We start from the raw sequence: 25568 nt of genomic DNA, 5'->3' as shown, positions 1-25568 counted from the left end.
CAGTCTACAGATTTTTTACATTGTATTAATGCCAAAAAAATAAAATAAAAAAATGCATATATTTCTAATATATTTAAGGATGTCAATGTTATAGGCATACATATAGGCCTACTGTTGGTAAATAACTGTCCCTGTTAATTTAGGCTACCAATTTAAAAAAAACTATTGGAACATAAACCAATTTTAATTTGATGTATATGTGGAAAACATGTCTTGAGTATTTTAAACTTGCATATATCCTACACTGTTTTACTGTTAAGCAATGCTAAGGCCATTTTGATTGTGTGCCCCTGCTTGTTGAAGAGTCTGTAGATACATTATTTATTTTAAAATTGTTTTGGTTTGGGGATACAGTATTAGTTTTATTTGTTCAAGTATTGAAAAAGGTCTTAAAATGTCTTACATTTAATTTTAAAAACTCTGCAGCAACCCTGTTTTAGAAGAATTTCTCAGCTCTTTTGGTCCATACAATGCAAGTGAATGGGTGCCAACATTTGGAAACACCAAAGATAACATAAATCAGCATAAAAGTAATCCATAAGACTCCAGTGGTTATGTTACCTTTATGTGCTATCAGAATTATCCCACTTCTCACTTCTGAAGTGGTAATAACGAGTATGTCGTGTTTCTTGAGAACTTTTATTTTGACACCATAAGACATATCACTCTGTTAGTGGAATACTGGACAAATACAAGCTATTTTCATGGTGTAAAAATGTACATCATGCAATAGTTGCTGATATACATAAATAAATTTGACAAAAACGGCAAGCTCTAACAATTAGCTGTATTTAGAAAAAATAACTAAACCTGTCCTTCACTTCAGAAACTGTACTCTCCTCCGCCATGTTGAAAGTCCACTCCTCCCATCTCCGAAACTCGGGTATCAAAATTATCCACTTGAAATACAGGCAATTAAAAATCCAATTTTCCAAGTCGGAATTACGACTCGAGGGGTCATTCATGTGCAACTTCTAATTGGGAAACTCCTATTTACGATAATTCCGATAGCACGTGAAGGCAGCATTATATCAATATTTCACAAGTGATATGATATGAGAACGTGTGGATGAGAAAGAGATCACTTTCACATTCTTCTTCTTGTGTTTTTGGTGATTCACATGCTTCATGCATATCGCCCCCTGCTGGGCAGGGAGAAGAATGTCTAGCAAAAATGACAAATATTGATCTGTTTCTCACCCACACCTATTATATCGCTTCTGAAGATATGGATTTAACCACTAGAGTCGTATGGATTACTTTTAAGAGGCCTTTATGTGCTTTTTATAGCATCAAAATGTTGGCACCCATTCACATTATACTGACCTACAGAGCTGAGATATTCTTCTAAAAATCTTAATTTTTGTTCTGCAGAAGAAAGGAAGTCATACTCATCTGGGATGGCATGAAGGTGAGTAAATGATGAGAGAATTTTCATTTTTGGGTGAACTATCCCTTTAAAGTGATAGCTCAGCCATAATTTAATATTCTGTCATCGTTTCCCAACCCTTATTTTGTTCCAACCCCATTTGGTCATCTGTATTCTGTGGAACACAAAAGATGTCAGACAGAATATTAGGGACTGACAGTCTTGGTCACCATTCACTTTCAAAATATAAAGGAAATAAACACATTCACTGAAAGTAAATAGTGACCAAGACAAACATTCTGTTTAATATCTCCTTATTGTGTTGCATGGAAGAAAGAAAGACATACGGGTTTGTAACAACATAATGGTGAATAATGACAACATTTCCATTAATTATAATTATTCTGTAATACATGTTAAATGTACTGGCGACCTGTCCAGGGTGTCCCCCGCCTTTCGCCCAATGTTAGCTGGGATAGGCTCCAGCCCCCCGCGACCCTGTACACAGGATAAGCGGTTGACGATGGATGGATGGATGGACATGTTAAATGTGTATTATGTAACGGAATATTGGGGAGTAAACGTCCATTATGTAATTTGTGAAAGTAAAAAGTTACTACTTGAGTACTATTTTAACTGGGTACTTTCTTACTCTTACTCAAGTAATTATTTATGTTAGTACTTTTACTAACTGTAATAATATATTTTTTTTTAAGTAATTGTACTTTTACATGAGTACTTGAGAACTATCCCTTTAAAGTGCCAAGGGTACAGGGCCCCTGGGCTCCAACATTGATTTGCTGGTTCATTAATGTGGCCCTGGCCATGACATCACAATCTCACTCCAGCCTGGTATCCAAAGTTGGCAACTCTGCTTTAAGTACAAAGCCATGTACCTTTGTTTTTATGTCCGATATTCATATCCTGTTAGTCTTGTGTAAAATCCCTTTCACCAGTTCCATCCAGGAAGTGACATCAGTTTTGGTGGGAAAACAACAAATTCTGTTGTGTTTTGTAGCATGAGTTGGTTTGTCTGAATCTAAAACATTTCATCCTGTTTGATATTTTATTATTAGTTGTTTTTTTTGTAGAGACAGCAGTAAAATTAATTTATTCATATTTTAATGGTAAAAAAACAGAAGACAAAAGGGAATAAAAACATATCAGACATGATACCGTCTCAGGTTACAACAATTTATTAATTTTCATTGTTCTGTATACATCACTGTAACATTATATTCCGGTGAAGTAGATGATTTGCACTTCTCGTCAGATGTATCCACTGTCGTAGAAGAACATCGATGGTTCCTCTCGCTCTGTGCACAGTCAGTCTACACAGCGAAAGAAACAAAAGACCAGACAAAAATGCTGGGACGGGAAACAGAAGAAGAGACTTTCCCTGCTGGAGTCCATCAAATCTGACCGTGTTCGACCGTTGAGACGCACAACTAGGGCACTTCCTCTCCACAGTAGCAGCAAGCTCTTTATACATGATTAGTTACTCTCTAATCTAAGAGACAAACAAAAATATATACTGTACTGCTACTGCTAATGAGGCCAGAAGAACCTGGCTTTAAACTAGATTATTAAAGTGCGAGAAGCAACCCACCAATCCACACATTGTATAATTGTTTATATATAGGAACAAACCAACTATTTTAACATTAATTTACAGGGTAATATACATTATATTAGTAACAGCTGAAATATCAGCACAAAAAAGATCACTGTCACACTTAACAGTAATATATATATAATTGTATGTGTGTGTGTGTGTGTATATATATATATATATATATATATGTATACACACACACATAGTATATATATGTATATACACACTGGTGGTCAAAAGTTTGGAGTAACGTACAGGTTTTGCTCTTATGGAAAGAAATTGGTACTTTTATTCACCAAAGTGGCATTCAACTGATCACAATATATAGTCAGGACATTAATAATGTGAAAAATTACTATTACAATTATAATTTTTTTTCAGGAACTTCTTAAACTACTTCAAAGAGTTTTCATCAAAAATCCTCCATGTGCAGCAATGACAGCTTTGCAGATCCTTGACATTCTAGCTGTCAGTTTGCCCAGATACTCAGATGACATTTCACCCCACAGTCTTGTGGAGCACTTATCACGCACCTTACAGTCTAGCTGATCCCACAAATGCTCAATGGGGTTAAGATCCATAACACTCTTTTCCAATTATCATTTGCCATTTTCCATTTTGCAATTCTTCCCATAAGGCCTGCACCCCTGAGTCTTCTCTTTACTGTTGTACATGAAACTGGTGTTGAGTGGGTAGAATTCAATGAAGCTGTCAGCGGAGGACATGTGAGGTGTCTATTTCTCAAACTAGGCTATGTTCAGACTGCAGGCAAATCAGTTTTTTTCTCAAATCAGATAGTTTCAGGCAGACTGTCCACATTATTAATTGCAAGTGCTATCTGCATGGGTTGATTTGGTAATGACGTAGGCGTACCCACGTGACGATGCTTTCAAAACATATGCGGGAAAAATTAGGTGCATCATCTCTCCAAATAAGCGCCCTGTCCAGTCGCGGTGCAGAACTCCTCCATCACACATGAAAAATTCAGCGACGGAGGAGACTGGTAATTATTGTGATGATCCATGCTGCAGTCACCGATTTTTGATGTCATCGTTGTGTGTGACCATTTGAAATCCGAACTGAGCAGCCAAAGCATCCGGACTGAGACACATCTGAAAAAATCTGATTTCAATCGCATTTGAAACCACCTCCCAATGTGGAAATCAGAATTCATGTGTTTTTTTTGTTTTGTTTTGCTGCTCAGACTATCAAAAACTCATCTGGATACAATCTGGATATGCAAAAAAATATTTTTAGAGGCAGTCTGAACAAGGCCCTAGAGACTCTGATGTACTTATCCTCTTGTTTAGTGTTACATCTGGCCTTCCACATCTCTTTCTGTCCTTGTTAGAGCCTTGTTTGTCTTTGAAGACTGTTGTATATACCTTTGTATGAAATCTTCAGTTTTTTGGCAATTTCAAGTATTGCATAGCCTTCATTCCTCAAAACAATGATTGACTGCTGAGTTTCCAGAGAAAGCTGTTTCTTTTTTGCCATTTTTGTCCTAATATTGACCTTAAGACATGCCTATTGAATGCTGTGGCAACTCAAAGACACAAAGACAACGTTAAGCTTCATTTAACGAACCAAATAGCTTTCAACTGTGTTTGATATAATGGCAAGTGATTTTCTAGTACCAAATTAGCAATTTAGCGTGATTACTCAAGGATAAGGTGTTGGAATGATGCTTGCTGGAAATGGGATCTGTCAAGATTTGATCAAAAATTACTTTTTTCAAATAGTGATGGTGCTGCTTTTTACATCAGTAATGTCCTGACTATACTTTGTGATCAGTTGAATGCCACTTTGGTGAATTAAAGCACCGATTTCCTTCTGAAACAGCTAAATCTGTCCATTATTCCAAACTTTTGTCCGCCAGTGTATATACATACATAAATATAGAATTGTCATTATATTAATGAAAACAATTAAATCACATCTCAGACTTAATGTAAAAGGTCTCTATTTAAAGAGACAGGGAAAACAAAAGTGCCCCGTCTGGATTATTTGAGGTCACAGGACTGGAATTTGCATATTCCACAAATCTATTAAGACACATTTCTGCCTACGAACAGTAAAGTAGGCCCTTCTGAAAGCGAAGGGGCAGGTGTTAGCCACACTCACACACAAACCCACTGAACAGAACATTACGACTATGGGGTTCGCGACTATGTGCTATAACATGGTGTGTGCTATGATAGTGAACGACAGAAAGACTACAAATTCACGACACTTGAATATTTTGCCTCAAAATAAACTACAGATGTGTTTTCCATTTCCTTTCATCTTAAAGATGCCATTGTGATCCTAAAAAGTGACGTCCCACCTCAAAAAATGCATATTCGTCCTCTGAGAGAAAGGGAATGTGTTTCCAGTTTCCTTTTTTATTTTTTTCCATCAAGACCTGTGTTGCATTAGTGACATCCTATTGGCTAACATCAGCTCTTAAACAGATACATGGCGCATTGGCTCAGGTAAACTGGACAATGGCAGTTTTCGGGCAGCCCAAACCTGTGCCACCATGATTTTCACTTGATTTTAAAAGCGCTCAGGGGATCCTTCCATACCCAAGGCCATCTCTACGCCATCCTGTTCGTTACTGACCCTGCACACAGCTTGAAAAAACACACACATACTAAACAGCACAAAGAAGAGCTCTGTATTAAATGCAGGAGTAACATACGACAAGCACGGTAACAGTAGTGTCCATTACAGGCTTGCTTGGAGCCGCAGTGATGTGCAGAAATGTTTGGGATTTGCCTGATGTCCAGTTCCTGTCTCTGAAACTAGAGATGTTTCCCCCACGAGCTGCTACTCAAAAGACCAGATCTCAATGTCCTGCACGTAGAAATCCTCCTTCGTGGACAGCATGGGATTCCCAAAGGTTTTGCATGAGTGACTCCTGCCGTGATAAAGATCTCCGTCCAACCAAAGCCCAAATTCTCCACTGAAAGAGAAGACAGGAAAACATTGTATGAATAGTGCAGTAGCGTCACAAAATGCAACATTTGTAACATTGAAGAAAACATAGCAATGGAACAGAGGAAAAATAATCAAATGGCTCACCTAAAACATCCCCTCGCTCTCATACGAAGCTCTAGAATATCCAAATAATTTAAACAAATCCTTATTTTCGGACAGTTCAAGTAAATTAACCGGTTTCAATAAACAATTCACTTATATTAAGCAATGTGAACTCCAAATGTATTTATTTTAGCGAGTCTGTTCTTTTGGATGGTCCATGTAAATGAACTAGTTCACATAAATTATTCACTGATTAACTTGAGCTACATGCAGCCATAAAGGACTTTGCTAAATATTTAGTTAATTGCTGCTATCACTGTATTTCAATTCAGTTACTTAAAATAGGGTGTTTTCTAGTTGAGTATATTAAGATAAAAAGGTATGTTCAATTTAATGTTGTCACCATATTTGTTCAACCCTTATGGAAATGTGTTACTATAGTAATAATGTAGTGACCATGACTGTATTAAGTAATCATGGTTAATTTTGTGGTTACTATGGTTTTACTACAAATATCATGGTTAAACTATGGCTACAGTAATAAAACCATTGGTCATTTTTACATTTACATTTATACATTTGGCAGATGCTTTTATCCAAAGCGACTTACAGAGCCCTTATTACAGGGACTTATTACAGGGACAATCCCCCCGGAGAAACCTGGAGTTAAGTGCCTTGCTCAAGGACACAATGGTGGTGGCTGTGGGGCTCGAACCAGCATCCTTCTGATTACCAGATTACCAGTTATGTGCTTAGACCACTACACCACCACCACTCCACCAAACTAACTAACTATCAGGTGATATTATTCTAATAATTCTAATAATATCATCCAATTATTATATCAAAAAATATTTTGGTAGTGTAGCTAACTACTTTTAAAGGAGTAGGCTGACTATAGTTGTTGCTTGTAAAGATATAGTTTCAATGTAGCTTCCCCAACACTGTTCCCTCGTTATTTCCCTAAATGAATAATTAAAAAAAAAAATCAAATCAAACAGCACCTGGCATTGTATGATTGTCTATTGTCTTAAAGGATCATACTTGTCTAAATATGATTCATAGAACTATTGTGCATGTTGTGTGTATTGACTGCGAGGCTACAATGAATATTTGTAATTAAAAAAAAACTATTTGTCACTCCGCTTGACCTATGAAATTAACTAGTGAAATCCAAAAGTTGATTAAAAGTAGTGAAAACTAAAAGAAATAGTGATTAGCATCTAAAACATACTCTTTCCTTATTACAAATCTATACATTTTACCTTCAATCCTGATGTTGAGAAAATAATGTCCATATTCATTTGTCAAAAATACTTTTACCTGTTTTGGCAGAGCTTGCATGGTGTCAGGCTTACCAAAGCATTTCTGTCTGAATTCTCATAATTGCATAGACTGTATTTAAACAAACACTTCTAATGAAAATCAGCATTAAATATATCATAACATTATGATTATTGACATGATAGTGACTATGGCTGCAGGTCTTTCGCCTACTAAGCATTGACAAAAAGTTAAACATTACTGACCTTCCTCCACCAAAAGCTAAAGAGTCCATGTCTCCTTTAATGAAGAACAGATTATCACCCGTCCATTTGTATGCCTGCCAGTGTGAAACACAGCATGTTAGAACAAGAGAACTCTATTCACCCCTCACTATATTACACAGACAATATTTATGCATGTTCAGGTCAACTCAATGCAATTATATCAGGCTTATTATATGGGTCTCTGGAATATTAAAAAGGGTCTGTCTGCATCCTGCAAGACTACTACAAGGCACGCACGCCCACTACAAGATACGCCGCCTAAAAAAGGTGAAATGCTCAAGTCTTGCAACAGTTGGATGTCACATTCACACACTGTTTGTGGGGTTTATTTGGAGTCCCGCAGAAACCCTACACCTATCCCCACCCCTAACCACAAATATTAAAAACTAGGTGGCGACAATGAGGAGAATCGTGATGAAAATTAGGAGAACAGTCTGCACCACTGTGCAGCTAGCAGGCTAATTGGTTAGCGGTATGCTAAGCTAATAGGCTGAACGGTTAGCTTTTAAGCTAATTGGATAAAACAGTGAAATGTTGATTTTCACCATTTATAACTTCGGTGTAATATATGTGACATACATTTGAAAAGTTATTTGTTATATTTACATAGTTGAGAAATCAAGAATCATACAGATATTGCATCAAATTTTAAAAGTTTTTTCAGCCAATAGAATCGCTTTGTAATCCAAGGGGAGTCTTACTTGGATTGTCGTGCAGTGGGTGTTTCTTGTCATCTTGCGAGACACAGACAAATACACTTGGGAATACTCTATTCGGATTGGTCAATGGTGCCATTTTGCGGTCTGGTATTTCTGAATAACAGCAGCATATCCAGGGACTCAGTCATATCAGACCAGGGGCCGGTTGCATAAACATAGCCATTATCTTAAGACTGAATCTAACAATTAGTTTGACTAGCTAAAGACGCCATAGAAAGCCTGTTGCATAAAACAAGCTCACAGTTGTCTTTAGTAAGATGGTCTAATTTGCATTGCATTGTGGGAAAAATAAGACACTGAACAGCTTAAAAAAAATGGCCGACAGTGGACGCTCAATACATTTTTTATTCGCTGAGAATATTTGCTTATTAGAGGACTACAGTGCTTCAAAATGTATTTTAATGAACACATTTAATGATTTAACCCAAATAATTAAAAACACAACATTTTGTTACCATTTTTGAAGTCAAAGTCTTCAACCAAGTCTCAACTCAAGCCCCTTTCAGCCCCCACTGGCTCAGCTGACAGTTATTTTCAATGGCAAAATGGAATGTAAACCAAAGTTAGCCTGAGGTGTGCTGTCTTACATTTTGGTCTTTAATTAGACTGATCTAAGTTTTTATGCAACTGACTGAAAAAATTAAGACCAACATTTTAGACGACTAACTAGTAAGACAAGTCTAAAACAGTTTTATGCAACCGGCCCCAGTTATTCGGTATTGCGAGTCATTGGATTACTATGCGATCTCTACAAGTAAACTAATAAACTCAAAACAATGTTTCATGTCCAAGTAGTCTTGTAATAAGCTGTATAATGAGCAGTCAGACCATTATTATTAAGTGAAATTCAGATGTATAGCTATTTCTCTCATATAATTACATACTGTAATTTCAACGCAAATCAATATTTTATGTCTATTTATTTATTTGGTTGGTAGCAGTGTAATAAGATGGATAATATATAGTCAGCTGGTTGTTATCACAAAATAAACCCCTTCAAGGTGGTAGAAAACCCCTCCACTTTGTGACATGATCCTGATCCCCCTGTCGGGTTTAATTTTGCAATCACTGACTGACTGTGCATTATCCTTTACAATGAAGATACCAAAAGACACAATCAGAATTATTTTAAGTTGACAGCACAGTCCACCGTTAATGAAAAGAATGAATAAATCTAAACACATCCACAACACAAACCTCAAACTCTGGATAGAAAGTGAACAGGAAAGTCTCTCCTGTGCCGTAGAAACCCTCACTGACTTTAAATGGTTCTGACGCCAAAGCCCCAAAGATCTACAACAGAACAGAGACACGATCAGATAGGATTAAGAAAGCATTGCAATCTTTACGTGACATGTTCTGAAATGACATGCTCAATTAATCATTACAAATTAGCAAATAGATAAGCATTAATAGCTCACTTTTCAAATAATATATTGAATAGCACATTTGTTTTTGCTGTGGTAATGAAAATGTTATAGAGAGCAGTACATTTCACTTGTATTGGTAAAAATGACTGATATTTTGGTATTGTGACAGCCTTACGTTTATATATTCCATCCACCTAAAGGAAAATGAAACTACTGTGATTGTTACTATGCTTTCAAGACTGTTGAATGTTCCTGAATAACAATTATTATAAATAATTTAGCTTCTTAAACTGCTCTGATACATTCAAACAGTGGACAAATTTGTTTTTGTAATGGTAAAATGTATATTGTAACATTAATCTTTTAAAAACAATTTATGTGCACAATGTACAGTACAGCATACATTCATCCTTTTACATTTGCTTTATTAAAGTCTTCAATTTGCACCTTGCTTGAGGGAGAAAATTGGGAAGGATGTGGAACAACATCCAATCCAACAAAAAATAGTTGTTTGATGCAGCCCTATAGCAAATGTCTTGCAAATATCAGAGGTCTAAAACCATCACCAATGAGATAAAGGGAAGATTCAAACCTGTCCATCGCTGTCTTTGATTAACAGCAGCACGGGCGAGTCCTGAGCCTGCATAGCCCGATACAGCGTCTTAATGCTCATGCCATGTTTAGACGTGCTAAAAGCCAAAGTCCACGGGTAACCAATGGTCCTGGGCGGGAGATGTTTTGCCAACTGAAGGAATACAAAAAAAATACAGATTAAGTAGCAGAAAAGAGGAAAACAGGACAACTGAACTGATGATCGCAAAGTACACTACAGTGCATTCAGAAAGTATTCAGACCCCTTCATTTTTTCAAATTTTGTTGTGTTGCAGCCTTATGCTAAAATTATTTAAATATTTTTTCCCACAACAATCTACACTCCATATCACACAGAGACAATAAAAAAAAGTTTTTATAACTTTGATTAAAAAGAAAAAACTAAAATATCACATTGACACTTAGATGAAGCACCTTTGGCAGCGATTACAGCCTCAAATCTTTTTGGGTATGATGCGACAAGCTTTGCACACCTGGATTAGGGGATTTTCTGCCGTTCTTCCCTGCAGATCCTCTCAAGCTCTGTCAGGTTGGATACGGACCATTGGTGGACAGCCATTTTCAGGTCTCTCCAGATATTTTCGATTGGGTTCAAGTCCGGGCTCTGGCTGGGCTACTCAAGGACATTCACAGAGTTGTCCCTAAGCCACTCTTGCATTGTCTTGGCTGTGTGCTTAGGGTTATTGTCCTTTTGGAAGTTGAACCTTCAGAACACTCTGAGGTCCTGAGCTCTCTGTACCAGCTTTTCATTAGAGATATCTCTGTATTTTGCTGCGTTCAGCTTTCCTTCTACCCTGACCAGTCCCCCAATCCCTGCTGCTGACCCCACCCCCTCCCACAGCATAATGCTACCACCACCATGATTCACCGTTGGGATGATATTGCGCAGGTGATGAGTGATGTCTTGTTTCCTCCTGACATGACGCTTGGAATGAGGCCAAACATTTCAATCTTCGCTTCAACAGACCAGAGAATCTCGTTTCTCACAGTCTGAGAGTCCTTTAGGTGCATTTTTATGTGTCTTGCACTGAGGAGGCTTCTGTCTGGCCACTCTGTAATAAAGCCCAGATCGGTGGAGTGTTGCAGTGATGGCTGTCATTCTGCAAGTTTCACCCATCTACACACAAGATCTCTGGAGCAAAACCAGAGACACCATCGGGTTCTTGGTCACCTCTCTTACCAAGGCCCTTCTCCCCGATTGCTAATTTTGGCCAGGCAGCCAGCTCTAGGAAGAGTCCTGGTTGTTCCAAACTTCTTCCATTTAAGAATTATAGAGGACATTGTGTCCGAAATTATTTCTAGCCTTCCCCAGATTTGTGCCTCAACACAATCCTGTCTCTGTGCTCTGCAGGCAGTTCCTTTGACCTCATGGCTTGGTTTTTACTCCTATATGCATTTTCAGCTGTGAGACCTTATATAGACAGGTGTGTGCCTTTCCACATGACATCCAATCAATTGATTTTTCCACAGGTGGACTCCAATCAAAGTGTAGAAACATCTCAAAGATGATCCAGAGAAATGGGATGCACCTGAGCTAATTTTCAAGTGTCATAGCAAAAAGTCTAAATACTTGTGTCAATGTGATATTTTAGTTTTTTCTTTTAAATTAATTTGCAAAGTTATCATATATCTGGTTCTTGCTTTGTCATTATTGGGTATGGAGAGAAGATTGACGTGAAAAAAAATAGTAAAGCATTTTAGCATAAGGCTGCAACATAACAAAATGTAAAAAACAATGCACTGAATGCACTGTAAATGGCCATGAGTATGTGGACACCCAAACACCACACACATCTGTTCCTGTTGAAGATTTTGAACATATAATGTTCTTGAAAGCAGAAAAGAAAAATGTGTGCCAAATCAGAGCAGTTAAACTTAAAGGGCCTAATATTAGGGCCTAATTACAGTAGCGGTGACCTTTTCAAAACAGTAGACACAGAGAAGCTCAACCCGATACACACCCACATGCCAGGTGGCCCTTGTGCACAGAGCTGTGTGTTTCCTTAACACATGTTCATGCGCAGTGGTTTCTGTGTCCTGCGGCAGGTCCAGGCTTTCCCAGCGCTTTGAAAGCATTGAATTACTCAGCGTAATGACAAGACTTTATTTGATTTACTAACAAAATGGGCCAGTGTATTCTGTAGAGGCCACCTCAGGTGATATTTATTCGCAGAATGCTGATGCCTTTGAAAAACGGGCACCCACAGGGCATAAACCTCATATCTGTACAAAACCTCTGAAGCTTCCAAACAAAACACATCTCAAATGGCACAGAAAGATAAGATCAAAAGATCAGGTCACATCGCTCAGATCATGCACGAGTATTACTGCAATGTCTCTGAAAACAGCAGCATTTATTAAACGCCAGTCAAAACGCATATTACATTTATGCCTTTGGCAGACACTCTAAGGGACTTTTAAAAAAGCAATGATTTTGCATCCATCTGCAGTCTCCATGTTCTGTAAACATGCACTAAATGGGTGCTTTTGACTGTTGCGCTGCGTCTCACCATTTTTTCCAGTGTCTCGCGTTGGAGTGCCATGTTTTTGAGATGCCATGCCAAGTTAAAAGAAATGCAACTTTTAGAAAAGCGCCTCAAGACACTTTCTGTTCCATTCGTTATGCGGCGTTTAGCTTTCATTTAAAGGAATATTCCGGGTTCAATATAAGTTAATTTTATACTCGTGTATATATATATATTCAATTGAGAGCATTTGTGGCATAACCTAATCCTTGACCTTACCACAAAAATGTATTTAGACTTGCCCCTTCTTTTATTTAAATTTTTTATAAAAAGCAAAAATCTGGGTTACAGTGACCCTTACAAAGAAATCTAAACTAGCCACAAACTTGTAGCAAATTTGCAGTCTCTTTGCCGGTAGTGGTGAAACTCAGGCAAACCTTTGGCAACAATGGACAATTTGTTGTGAAGCTCATTTGCATGTAAAAATTATTGAAAATTTGCCACGAACTTGCGATTTTTGAAAGGGTAGGCACTGACAATAGAAGTGAATGGCGCCAATCCGTAAACGTTAAAATACTCACCATTTCAAAAGTATAGCCACAAAACATAAACAATATGCGTGTTAACGTGATTTTAGTGTGCTAAAATTGTTAACTAACCTTTTATGTGTAATGTTATATGCAATTTTACAACTTCGTTGCTATGACGATGTAGTCAACAAACCCTAAATCTCTAAAATGACTTAAACCTCACATTAATTAAAATGTTTACAGCTCAAATAGTGCATGAGGTTTATCTGAAGAATATATTTATGTCAGTTCTTTTATAAAATTGATGTCAACCATCAGATCCTTCTTTCCACCCTCTCTACTCTGGGCATCAGAGGAACTGTGCTTGACTGGTTGAACTCCTATCTCTCAGATAGGTCCTTCAAGGTAGCCTGGAGAGGTGAGGTATCCAAGCCACATCAGTTACTTACTGGGGTACCTCAGGTATCAGTGCTTGGGCCACTTCTCTTCTCCATATACACAACATCAATGGGACCCATCATTCAGTCACATGGTTTCTCTTACCACTGCTACGCTGATGACACGCAACTCTACTTGTCTTTCCAGCCCAACGACACCACAGTGACCGCTCGAATCGCTGCCTGTCTGGCAGACATCTCAGCTTGGATGAAGGAACACCACCTGCAACTCAACCCTGAGTTGAACACAACATCACCGTGCAGCTGGGTTCAACTACAGTATCGCCTTCCAAAAACGGTCAGAAATCTAGGGGTAACCATCGATAACAAGCTTAATTTCACAGACCACATCTCAAAGACTGCAAGATCATGTAGATTTACACTCTACAATATCAGGAAGATAAGACCTTTCCTCTCTGAACATGCCACACAACTGCTTGTTCAGTCACTTGTCATAACTAGACTGGACTACTGTAACTCTCTCATTGCAGGCCTTCCTGCATGTGCAATTAGACCTCTGCAAATGATCCAGAATGCAGCAGCACATCTGGTCTTTAATGAACCAAAGAGAGCGCATGTTATCCCACTCCTTGTGTCTCTTAACTGGCTGCCGGTTGATGCACGTATCAAATTCAAGGCTCTGATGCTGGCATACAATACAGTCACTGGGTCTGCTCCAGCATACCTAAAATCATTTATGCACAACTACACGCCCACCAGAAGCCTGCGGTTGGCTAAGGAACGTCGCCTTGTTGTACCAACACAAAGAGGCACCAAAACACTTTCCCGGACTTTCAGTTTCATCATACCATGTTAGTGGAATGACCTTCCCAACTCCATCCTTGAAGCTGACTCACTCTCTGTCTTCAAAAAATGGCTAAAAACACATCTTTTCCAAGAGCACTTAACCAGTCACTAAAAAAAAAAATAAAATAAAAAAAATAAATGATTGTCGCACTTAAATCTGTTTTGTATACTATTCTGATGCTAGCGAAACTTTGTATTATGGCACTTTTCGTACCAATGTCTCCTTATGTTCGCATGTGATGATTCACTTATGTTCTCCTCTTTTGTAAGTCGCTTTGGATAAAAGCGTCTGCCAAATGAATAAATGTAAATTTAAATGAAAAAACTTTCATTGAGAACACAAACAAACATTATTCCATAACTTAATACTCATCAGATCATTAGTTAATGATCATCTAAATAGTAAGAGGATTTTTCATGAAAATGTATATGTTGTATATACAGTAGGTTCTCTGCAGATAGAGGAAAAAAAAACTTAGAAATTAAAGTGGGATTAAAAGGGGTTTAAAATAACATAAGGGTGAGAAAATTATTAATTTGTATTTTTTGGTGAACTATACCTTTAATGCACAGTACACCATCTACTTTCAAATCACTCCTCGGCCACTCGCCTTAACAATGTGAATAATTCCATCTGTTAACATATCTGTAACACAATATCTGAGACTGTCCTCTGGTGGAGAATCAATAACAAGTGAACGCCGGGGAGGGCCACCTATTTCAAGACCTGTGGATCGATGAAACACTGTTAAGCCTAGAGCAGCAGGCAGATTTATTTTACCTTCTCGATCTGCTCAGCCTCCAGAAGGTCACTGGGTTCGTTCAGGTTGGGTTTGAAGGTCTCCAGCTCCAGGCTGGCGGTGATGGACGTGCCATGTTTGGAGTCAACATCTTCCTTTGTAGTGATCTAAAGACAGAAGGGACCATCAGTAAACCTGCAGCAGCTCCAGGGACATTTTACCATACTGCTGTACGTCACACAAATCTGGCACTGTTAGGAGCCGTTCATACCGAACACGTTCTTGCATAAAAACTGTATTATAAAAAAACTAGGAGCACAATGATTGGAACAGAATGGGTGTCTTGAGACCAGTTTTAAAAATTATTTTTAATTTGACACGTGCCTAAAAAGTGTGCCACTGACAAAACAGCAAGCTGTGGCGCAACAGTCAAAGACATCCATTTAGCACATGTTTACGTAGAAAACTATTTAAAAACAGCGATATGAATAGACTCTAATAGGGAGATAGTAGGTCTTCCCTAAAATTTACCCATCCCCCGGCCCAGACAGAATCTGCTGACTTTTTGTTCTGCATTTTCTACAATGATTTTGGTGGAAATTTGGCTAAATTTATTTTAGCACAGTAAATTGTGTTAAACAAAGCTGACACTTTATTAACTCGGCATGAAAGAATAAAGCAACAAGAGATAAAAGCTCTCTCTTCCATCCTAACAAGCTGTGACTGTTTCTTTGTGTGCACCTCACTAGGTAGCCCTGCCCACCTGTTAAATTTTATTGGCCATAAACTGACAAAAATAATTTACTTAATGGGTATTTGTTCTTGTTTTCCATTAAACATATTTAAACATTCTTAAAAATATATATTTAAAAATAATAACTATATTTACTTGAGAAGCAATCAATCAATCAATCAATCAATCAATCAGTTTTATTTATAAAGCACAAAAACAAAAGTTGACTGTTGTGCTGTACAACCATAAAAACTAAAGGACATAAACGGACCCACACAATACACTTTAAAACTAATAAGCTAGGTCAAAACGATAAGTCTTTAGTTTTGACTATATCAGATGTGAGGGACAATAGAAGACTGTTCCACAGTTTCAGGCCAATTACCGCTAAGACATGGTCGCCCCTCGTCTTTAGCCTATATCTGAGAATCGTCAGCAGTCTCTGATCAGACAATCTCAGACGTCTAACAGATTTATTTACGCACAAAAGGTCAGATAATAAAAACTTTTTTTCAGAGAAAACGTATTTTATGTATTATTTTATTATTGTTATTATTAACCATTGTCTATGGTTTTTTCTTAAATCTCACAAATGTACGTTATATTTATGCTCAAAACAACAAAAACTACTTGCCAATGGGATCAGAACACCCCCCCCCCCCCAAAAAAAGATTCAATTTTCAATTTCTTATGCAATTTTGCTTCTCAAGTAAATGAATCTTGTTTTAAGGATGCTTAAATGTTTTACTGGAAAAAATAAAATAAAATCTAAGATAGCAGGGTGCTTATTTGGCCAAAATTCAACTCTCATTTAACTTTATATTAAACATCTGATGTTCAGTTATGGTTAGAGAGATTACTTGTCGATTTGCACCTGATTAGTAGCAAAGTATAGCTGATTTTACCTGCCCAGTGTCTGCAGATGGAAATTAGCTAGTAGCTAAAGCAAAGCATCTCTTCTCTTGTGAGATTAATGTTTTTGTGCATATTCCCTGACAAATAAATGAATAAAATAAAAAAACACAAATAAATCGAATTAGCCAAAACATTTAATAAATAAAAACGAAAGGGGTGGGGGATGTGTAGTAATTTTTTAATCATGGGTATTCCGATTCTGAGGAAATCAGCACAGCTTTCTATGGAGTTCCCATGAGGTCCTGCCAATTATCTCTTGCAGAAGAGATGTAACATTAGGTAAATTTGATAATAATTTTTTTTATTGAAGGCGAGGCTGCACAGACTAAACATGCAAATTCAATCCGAACAGAAGTTGAGCTGACTTTTTTTATCCTATGTTAAATTAACCGAAGGGTAAAATACTAAGCTAAAAAGGTGAAACTATCATTTGAAGAATCTGACATCTAACAATATTAGCTAATTAAGTTTTGGCAAGGTAATGTGGGTTACAGTTTTCATGAAAAATTATTACTTCCCTCAAGTATGTTAAATCAGTACTTGTGTTATTTGTGGTGTTATTTTACAATTAAGTTTTGAGATTTCCACAAGATGATTATGGTGTTACTGTAAATTTGTAAGGAACATAAAGCTGTATTTTCTGATTTGTAGGGCTGGATATCGATACATACTTGATTCAGTTAACTTGGGTATATTTCAGTTATGATCATTTTGTTTGCATATGAAAGAAATTATACAGTGAACCTTCCAATTTGTTACATTAAGAAAATATTCATTAAAAACATTGACAACAGGGCCTAAACTATGAAGTAACAGTTCAATCGCTATTGATTTAACAGATATAATAATCAACACAACCAAAACTAAACATTAAAATAATCTTTAATTGATATCAAATTAGTCAAACGAAGACTGTGAATAACATAAAAATGTATAATTTTAACAGCCCTACTAATTTGTAAACCTAAGAATTCCAAAATAGTCCTCATTTCATTTAGTTTGTGGCTTTTAAAGGATACAATTGCTTGAAATTTCCACAATTTGAGTATTGTGACTCTGCAGGGACGTAAAGCCATATTGTGTAAATTGTGCCTCCCAAAAAGCTATTTCTCATAATGATTCACTTTGTGGGCTCTAAATCATAAAACTGGTTTGAGGTTTCCACAAGCAGAGTATTGTGGTTCTGCATTAGCCTAAGTCTGCAGGGTAGCTGTAGTTCTTAATTTATGCAAAATTCCATACTTACATTGAGCTATTATACAGGATACACTTGGGAAATTATGGAATTTTCTGCACAAATATATCTGTGATAGGCTTACATTTGAATTGATATCTACTAAACATAGGGCTACATCTGCAGGTTTCCACAGATTTTAAGCACCTGGAGGCGTTTGCATAGGGAGCGCAGATCTTCGCTGTTTAGCGCATCAATCCTGCGGTGATACTCAGTCCATGACACTACCTACTCCAGAAACAGGGGACAGAACCACACCGTTGAGCAGGACGACAGGATGAGGCCGAAATGTGGACAACAATGTGCAGTTTGGGACTCTAACATTTTTTTAATGCAACACAAAGGATGCCATCTATTCAATTTTCCAATCTACGGTCAGGAAGGATTGTCTTTATGGGATATGGAGGAGATGAGTATAGGAATTAATTACAGTATATATACAGTGCACTGACAGAAGGTCCATATCACTTCTTATGTTGTACATCAAACTATGTGAGCAGACAACACAGCAAGTGTTTTGCATGATTGCGTGAATTGTTTTGCATTACACTCTGCAGACAGACAAGAAAACCATAGTCTTAAAGGGATAGTTCACCCAAAAATTAAATATGCCATCATTTAAGGACCCTCATGTCTTTCCAAACCCATGAATCCAACTTCCATTTCGGGAGACCAATCTAATGAAGAAAAAGTTGAGATTACTTAAAAAATTTATAGGTTAACTTTTGCGCCATTCCATATGGTCAACTTAAAATTTTAAACAGTGAAAACATTCAATGTAAAGTTAGGTCTTGAAAGTAGAACTTATAGGCTTTTGAGTGTTCCTGTAGCACAATTAGTAGAGCACGGCGCTAGCAATGCCAGGATCATGGGTTTGATACCCGGGGAACATATAAACTGATATTGTATACCTTGAATGCACTGCAAGTCGCTTTGGATAAAAGTGTCTGCCAAATGCAGATAGTCTGGCCATTCTCGGTTGACCTCTCTCATCAACAAGGTGTTTCCATCCACAGAACTGCCCCTCACTGGATGTTTTTTGTTTTTGGCATAATTCGGAGTAAATTCTAGAGACTGTTTTGCGTGAAAATCCCAGGAGATCAGCAGTTACAGAAATACTCAAACCAGCTCGTCTGGGACCAACAATCATGCCATGGTCAAAATCACTGAGTTCAAATTTCTTCCCCATTCCGATGGTTGATGTAAACATTAACTGAAGCTCCTGACCCATATCTGCATGATTAGCTGGCTGATTAGATCATGGCGTATGGATGATTGTTGGTGCCAGATTGGCGGGTTTGAGTATTTCTGTAACTGCTGATCTCCTGGGATTTTCACGCAAAACAGTCTTTAGAATTTACTCCGAATTGTGCCAAAACAACAAACATCCAGTGAGCCTTGTTGATGAGAGACATCAACCAAGAATGGCCAGACTACATTAAGAGGGTGACCTACACAATTTTATGCAGGTGCTTTTTAATCTTATGTACCTTCACATATTTTTACTAAAACGACTTCACTTATTTTTTGACAACCGGATGAATTTTGCATAGTACTAAATTATTACTGTGGAACCCAGTCAAGTTCATAATTATAATATAATACTGAATTATTATTATTTTAGGGATAAGATTTTTTTAAAGACAAATTGATATATTTCTGTCCTATTTACTTCACCCTAAAAACACGAGCCCCCGCCACCCCCGCCACGCGCACACTCTTCATACTGAAGCGCACACAGACCATGTTTATCTGTCTTTAATCACAGCCTTTGGTAGTTAAATAATCACATATGATCATATCATCATTTTGATGTTATTTTGATTAATTATACAGACCTTAATAATTGTGAAATTAGTCTACTGATGCCCTCTATGAAACTTAATGGCCCAATAAAGGCTCAATAAATTATCGCAATTTTCACGATATTGTTGAATTTGACATCTTCAGCAAAATTATCGTGATTATATCATGGATATTTTATGTATTGCCCACCCCTACTTATATGGTGTTTTTTAGTTGTTTATGGAGATTGACACCAGTGGTCATTAGGAATTGTCATGGTATGGAAAAGATCTGTGTGAAGATTCTTAAACACTCCTTTTGTGTTCCACTGAATAATAATAACATCATATGGTTTTCTAACAACATGAGGGTGATTAAATAATAATTAAAAAAAAAACATTTTTGGGTGAAATATTCCTTTAACCGCAAAGGTAAGCCACAGCAAAGCCACCCAGAAAAAAAACAAAACAAAAAACACCCAGTGTTCCCTAAAATCAATGTTCTACAAGTTGCAGCTTGTGATTTATAGTCAAATCAAACCCGTACCATACGTGAGCAAAACCACCTTCTCCTAATCTCAACATTTTCCTGCATGTATCTTGAGTAAATGTCACAATCCTGCCCGGTCACATAGTTAAACAAATTGCTGGTTTCAACACTTTGTGGAGTGGCGTTTTCAACATAGCTGTACATGTAATATGTCTACTGGGTTATTCATACTATACCTTTTGGACAATCTCAGGCACTTACACTTTATTAATTTTAACTTGATTGTTTACACAATGCTGGCAAGTAAATGAACAGGATGGAAATAAGGAGCTAAAGCTAGCCATAGCTCAGTGAGAGATTAACAGTTAGCTTCCACAGAGATGCCAACCTGAAGTGAATTTATATTTTTAATAATGATTAAAAAAAATAAAAAATATCTGCTTTTGTTTCCCCACCAAAAACGATGTCACATCCTGGAGGATGATGTCATCAAGGGACAGGCTTTTGTTAGTTAAAAACATATTATGGAAGACTATCAAGATGGAAAGTCATTTTTAGGATGTATAAAACTATATTGCCAATAAACACAAGCTTTATTTTTCTTTTCTTTTTAAAATAATTTTAATAGAGGAAAAAATTAAGAAAAAACTAGAATATTTCTTCCATTTAAGAAGTTAGTGAAGTTAGTAGAGTGAGTTTTAAATAACTGTTCACTTACTTGTGACACTTTGATAAATGAAAACTATTAAAGGGGTCATGACATGGGTTTTTTTATTGTATTATTATGTTCCCTTAGGTGCAATTATAGTATTAATATATTTTTTTTTTTAAGAAAAACTTTTAAAATCTAGTGATTTATGACCTTTTCCCACCCTGTTTCTCATCCTCTGATTCAAACAGTCTGTTTTGGGGGCGTTTTCCATTTAAGACTTCAGTGTTAACGCCCACTGTTATGATTGGCTAACGTCAGTGCCTATGTATCAATTATTGACCCCCAGCCAGAACAATATGCAAGTAAACTAAGTAAAAACACTGTGATTATTCATAATGAATGAAATTGCGCTTTAAAAAGTAGTTTAAAGTTTAAAATAGATTACTTACAGTTTGCGTCGTCGTTGTTCCCAGAATAGTCGGCACGGACTTATCTTTGAGCAACAGTTTTCTGGCAAAGCCAGCATCATATTGAGATTTGTTCTCAAAACAGTCATCCTTAAAATGTACAGAACAAACGCTTAAGTTAACACTGCCGTGACTGGGTCGTCAGCAAAAAATAAACTGCATCCATTTTTCCCTGACGTCTGGATCTTTCGGCAGCTTATTCAGAGGTTTTGTTTGACCACAGCCAGGAACAGCACATCTGTGTGGCATCGTAATTTTCCTGTGCACAAGTAGTCTCTGTCAGAGCTCGCTGTCCATCGACTGAACACTTGTGAGGCGACGGCGATACGAAATGAGCGTAGCTGTCTTGCGCTTAAAGCGTAGTTATCTTGTGCTGGAGGCGGTCATATGCAAACGCTGTTACGTCACTTCTAACCGACACGTCACTTCTAACCATGAATCCAGAACGAGCTGTATTTTGAGCTTGATTAAATAAATGATTCGTTTAGAATGGGGAGGACGTCTTAAAATATTAAACTTGCAGGACGTTTTAATGATACAAAGACCTCTTATATACCAAAAGATCAAGGCAAATTTGGTTTCTCATGTCATGACCCCTTTAATTTACAATGTTATCCTATAAATTAGGATGGGGACCAGAAATGTACTGCATAACAGGAATATTTCTACTGTTAAAAGTCCTCTAGCACACTGATTTACAGTTTTACATGACAGTAAAAGGGCAAATGACCATGCATGCGGTCATTCTACTCCAAGGTGGTAAATTAAAGTTTTTACCTGTCAAGTTGCCACTTTACACTGCTCAATAATGTACAAGAAGGAACGTAAACTAGAGAAGTCATGAAAAATACATTTGTCCTTATTTAAAGTGCTGCTGAGACATCCACACTAAATAACACACACAGATCAAAGCGATAACATCTGCATAAACGTCAGATTCTGGCATTCTACACATTTACTTCAAAGGTAACAACACAAACCAGCAAACAGCCCAAATACAGCCAGATCAATTATACGCGTACATCGCACACAATGAAACGCATTTTCACAACACGCTTTTGTTTACATACATAAGTGCACTTAGGAGTCCAAGGTTTGGGTTCCTTCACCCTCCTCGAAAACATGATATCGTTGTCTGACTCATTCAGCCCAATGTCATGTTTAGACATCTCCACGACGGGTGAATACATTGACTGAAAGATTTGTAAGCCAATGATATTGCGCTAAAAATTAGCATGCGGCTTCTGATTGGCTCATCGATGAATACATCCCGCCTCTCCTCTGAATGACTTTAACGCTTTTAAAAACACAGTCACACATTAACTCGATCTCTAAATGGTCTCTTTTGCAATAATCAATTGTATGAGAAAACGTTATAACGTTGAGGGATGCAAACCGACAAATTATCTTTAAGCTGTTGATAGCCTGCGTTTAGAGTTAAATACACCATTTTTTTTTATCAGCACTAAACATGCCTTTATTTCGTTCCCTTTATCACTAAAACGGCATTTTGATAACGTGCCTATTTAAAGGAATAGTTCACATCAAACTGAAAATTCTCACATAATTTAATAATCATCATGCCATCCCAGACGTGTATGACTTTTCTGATTTTAAGAAGAATTTATCAGCTCTGTAGGTCCATACATTGCAAGTAAATGGTGGCCAGAACTTTGAAGGCCCAAAAAAACACATAAGCATAAAAGTAACCCACACTACTCCAGTGGTTAAATCCATATTTTCAGAAGCAATATGATAGGTGTGGGTGAGAAACGTCAATATTTAAGTCCTTTTTTAATATAAATTCTCCTTCCTGCCCAGTAGGTGGGGATAGGCACTAATAATGCGAAACGACAAAAAAAAAAAGAAGAATGTGAAAGTGGAGATTTATAGTAAAAAAAGCAACAAAAAATGTATATATACACTGGCATCCAAAGGACTGGAATAATGTTCAAATGTAGATGTTTCAGAAGGAAATTGCTACTTTAATTCACCAAACTGGCGATCAACTGATCCCAATGTATAGTCAGGGCATTACTGATGTAAAAAAACTCACCATCACTATTTGAAAAAAAAATCACTTGCAGTTATATAAAACACAGTTGAAAGCTATTTGGTTTGTTAAATGAAGCTTAACGTTGTCTTTGTGTTTGTTTTTGATTTGCCACAGCATTCAATAGACTGGCATGTCTTAAGGTCAATATTAGGTCAAAAATGACAACAAAAAAAAAAAACATCTTTCTCTAGAAACTCAGCAGTCAATCATTGTTTTGAGGAATGAAGGCTATACAATGCTTGAAATTGCCAAAAAACTGAAGATTTCATACAAAGGCGTCCACTACAGTCTTCAAAGACAATGGACAACTGGCTCTAACAAGGACAGAAAGAGATGTGGAAGGTCAGATGTAAAACTAAACAAGAGGATAAGTACATCAGAGTGTCTAGTTTGAGAAATAGACACCTCACATGTCCTCAGCTGAGAGCTTCATTGAATTCTACACGCTCAACACCAGTTTCATATACAGTGAGGAAAATAAGTATTTGAACACCCTGCTATTTTGCAAGTTCTCCCACTTAGAAATCATGGAGGGGTCTGAAATTGTCATCGTAGGTGCATGTCCACTGTGAGAGACATAATCTAAAAAAACAAATCCAGAAATCACAATGTATGATTTTTTAACTATTTATTTGTATGATACAGCTGCAAATAAGTATTTGAACACCTGAGAAAATCAATGTTAATATTTGGTACAGTAGCCTTTGTTTGCAATTACAGAGGTCAAACGTTTCCTGTAGTTTTTCACCAGGTTTGCACACACTGCAGGAGGGATTTTGGCCCACTCCTCCACACAGATCTTCTCTAAATCAGTCAGGTTTCTGGGCTGTCGCTGAGAAACACGGAGTTTGAGCTCCCTCCAAAGATTCTCTATTGGGTTTAGGTCTGGAGACTGGCTAGGCCACGCCAGAACCTTGATATGCTTCTTACAGAGCCACTCCTTGGTTATTCTGGCTGTGTGCTTCGGGTCATTGTCATGTTAGAAGACCCAGCCTCGACCCATCTTCAATGCTCTAACTGAGGGAAGGAGGTTGTTCCCCAAAATCTCGCAATACATGGCCCCGGTCATCCTCTCCTTAATACAGTGCAGTCACCCTGTCCCATGTGCAGAAAAACACCCCCAAAGCATGATGCTACCACCCCCATGCTTCACAGTAGGGATGGTGTTCTTGGGATGGTACTCATCATTCTTCTTCCTCCAAACACGGTTAGTGGAATTATGACCAAAAAGTTCTATTTTGGTCTCATCTGACCACATGACTTTCTCCCATGACTCCTCTGGATCATCCAAATGGTCACTGGCAAACTTAAGACGGGCCTTGACATGTGCTGGTTTAAGCAGGGGAACCTTCCGTGCCATGCATGATTTCAAACCATGACGTCTTAGTGTATTACCAACAGTAACCTTGGAAACGGTGATCCCAGCTCTTTTCAGGTCATTGACCAGCTCCTCCCGTGTAGTTCTGGGCTGATTTCTCACCTTTCTTAGGATCATTGAGACCCCACGAGGTGAGATCTTGCATGGAGCCCCAGTCCGAGGGAGAATGACAAGTCATGTTTAGCTTCTTCCATTTTCTAATGATTGCTCCAACAGTGGACCTTTTTTCACCAAGCTGCTTGGCAATTCCCCCGTAGCCCTTTCCAGCCTTGTGGAGGTGTACAATTTTGTCTCTAGTGTCTTTGGACAGCTCTTTGGTCTTGGCCATGTTAGTAGTTGGATTCTTACTGATTGTATGGGGTGGACAGGTGTCTTTATGCAGCTAACGACCTCAAACAGGTGCATCTAATTTAGGATAATAAATGGAGTGGAGGTGGACATTATAAAGGCAGACTAACAGGTCTTTGAGGGTCAGAATTCTAGCTGATTGACAGGTGTTCAAATACTTATTTGCAGCTGTATCATACAAATAAATAGTTAAAAAATCATATATTGTGATTTCTGGATTTTTTTTTTAGATTATGTCTCTCACAGTGGACATGCACCTACGATGACAATTTC

The 25568-nt window shown here is 37.5% G+C and overlaps 1 pseudogene; it reads right to left on the bottom strand.

Annotated features, from left to right (window-relative positions):
- Window positions 1-5348: 5348 nt before the first annotated feature.
- Window positions 5349-25568, bottom strand: part of LOC127656498 (oxidation resistance protein 1-like) — a 204610-nt pseudogene continuing 184390 nt past the window's right edge.

Source organism: Xyrauchen texanus, chromosome 15 (genome assembly GCF_025860055.1).
Source record: "Xyrauchen texanus isolate HMW12.3.18 chromosome 15, RBS_HiC_50CHRs, whole genome shotgun sequence".
Classification (NCBI taxonomy): Eukaryota; Metazoa; Chordata; class Actinopteri; order Cypriniformes; family Catostomidae; genus Xyrauchen; species Xyrauchen texanus.
The sequence above is the reverse complement of the archived record's forward strand: the minus strand, read 5'-3'. Positions and strand labels throughout refer to the sequence as shown.